General features: G+C 46.4%; 1 protein-coding gene across 1 annotated transcript in view; it reads right to left on the bottom strand.

Moving 5' to 3' along the window:
- GBE1 (glucan (1,4-alpha-), branching enzyme 1) overlaps positions 1-2,326 on the bottom strand; it is a 147,324-nt gene that overhangs the window by 57,715 nt on the left and 87,283 nt on the right. The window lies entirely within an intron of this gene.

The following is a 2,326-nucleotide window of genomic DNA, read 5'->3' as shown; positions in this document are numbered from 1 at the left end:
ACTGAGCCCTGGGGAACACCGCTCGTGACCGGCCGCCAACTGGATTGAACTCCATTCCCCACAACTCTCTGGGCCCGGCCATCCAGCCAGTTTTTGACCCAGCGCAGAGTACACCTGTCTAAGCCGTGAGCCGCCAGCTTCTCCAGGAGAATGCTGTGGGAGACGGTGTCAAAGGCCTTACTGAAGTCCAGGTAGACCACATCCACAGCCTTTCCCTTGTCCACTAGGCGGGTCACCTGGTCATAGAAGGAGATCAGGTTGGTCAAGCAGGACCTGCCTTTCATGAACCCGTGCTGGCTGGGCCTGATGCCCTGGTTGTCCCACTCATGCCTTGTGAGCGCCCTCAAGATGAACCACTCCACAATCTTCCCCAGCACCGAGGTCAGGCTGACAGGCCTGTAGTTCCCCGGATCCTCCTTCCGGCCCTTCTTGTAGATGGGCGTCACATTGGCCAGCCTCCAGTCGTCCGGGACCTCCCCCGTTAACCAAGACTGCTGATAAATGATGGAGAGTGGCTTGGCAAGCTCTTCCGCCAGCTCTCTCAGCACTCTCAGGTGAATCCCATCTGGCCTCATAGACTTGTGAGCATCCAGGTGGCGTAGCAGGTCGTTGGCTGCTTCCTCTTGGATTATGGGGGGTTCATCCTGCTCGCCATCCCTGTCTTCCAGCTCAGGGGGCCGAGTACCCTGAGGATAACTGGTCTGCCTGTTAAAGACTGAGGCATAGAAGGCATTGAGTACCTCAGTACCTCTCAAAAGACATCTGAGAAAGACAGGTCAACATTTATAAGGGATGTTTTAATATGTTTTACTCTGCAGAATTTACCACTTCTTATGAAAATTTGCATGGAAAATACCTTGCGCCTTCAAGATCAATGCAAATTCAACTACGATGTTGTTTAAATTCATATTCTAGTAAATTTCTGAGTGAGAGTCAGATTGATGGCCTCAGAAAATTAAGACAACGAGCAAATTTTAAGGTAATAAATAGGACTTGTGAAAATAAGAAGTTCTTGAACTCATAAAGACATCTTTTTTTTATTCCAGTGTCATCACAGAACGTGTTATCTCAGTTTGAACTACATTGATTTGGGGAATTAATGACATTACAGAGATCAACTCATTTCAAATTACCACAACTGCACACATTAAAATCCAAATTGGAATGTATGCCTAAGGATCTATTATTCAGACTTTACTAATACAGAATGTCACCTGCTCAGTCATGTCTCAAAACAACAATTCCTTACTGAATAACATGTGGGGTTTAATTCTACTTGGCTCTGCATTGCCCGAAACCAGTCTGAGAAAGAACAATGCATCACCAAAGGTAGGGTTGCTGATTAATAGATTCTTATGCATGCTCTTACACCAGCTCGCTACAGTTTTGTGTTGCTGAATTACTTGATTGGGACATAAAGGAAAATGCAGTTTGTGTCACCTCTCTCTCTCTTTAAAGGCAGCCTACAAAGTATAATCAGGAAGAAATTTTTTGCTCTTTGGTAGATGGTTTTGGACAAAATAGATCCATTTTTCTCTCGGCCATGCAATTGCTGAGCCCTTTCCAGATTACTGAGTACAGACAGACTGCAAAAAAATAGAAGTAAACCACAGCTGGGTGTGGTGAGAGGCTACTGTAACTTTTCAGCATTGGGGGTTTCATAAATAAGTAACTTAAAAGAAAACAAGTACTGATAAATTATCATTATCCTACTGAACCTGTTGTTTATGAACAGAGAAGGACTTGTGGGTGATGTGGCAGTTGGAGGCCATCTTGGGCACAGCGATCACAAAATGATAGTGTTTTTGATTCTTGGAGAAGTAAGGAGGAGGGTCAGCAGAACTGCTACCTTGGACTTCCAGAGGGCCGACTTTGGCCTGTTTAGGAGCCTGGTTGACAATCCCTTGGGAGACAGTCCTGAAGCGCAAAGGAGTCCGGGGAGGCTGGACGATCTTCAATAAGGAAATCTTAAAGGTGCAGGAGCAGGCTGTCCCCATGGGCCTTCCCCACAAGCCGGTGGGGAAGAAGACCGGCCTGGCTGAACAGAGAGCATTGGCTGGAACTCAGGGGAAAAAAAGAGAGTTTATGACCTTTGGAAGAAGGTTATACATGACTCTACAAGGATGTCATGAGGTTATGCAGGGAGAAAATCAGAAGGGCCAAAGCCCAACTAGAACTTAATCTGGCTACTGCCATAAAAGACAATAAAAAATGTTTCTATAAATACATTAGCAACAAAAGGAGGCCCAAGGAGAATCTCCATCCTTTATTGGATGCAGGGGGGGGGGGGGAGTGGCCGGGGAGGGGGAAGAAAAGCTGGGGTCTT

Source organism: Pygoscelis adeliae, unplaced genomic scaffold (genome assembly GCF_000699105.1).
Source record: "Pygoscelis adeliae isolate BGI_AS28 unplaced genomic scaffold, ASM69910v1 Scaffold14, whole genome shotgun sequence".
In the NCBI taxonomy this organism is placed as follows: domain Eukaryota; kingdom Metazoa; phylum Chordata; class Aves; order Sphenisciformes; family Spheniscidae; genus Pygoscelis; species Pygoscelis adeliae.
The sequence above is the reverse complement of the archived record's forward strand: the minus strand, read 5'-3'. Positions and strand labels throughout refer to the sequence as shown.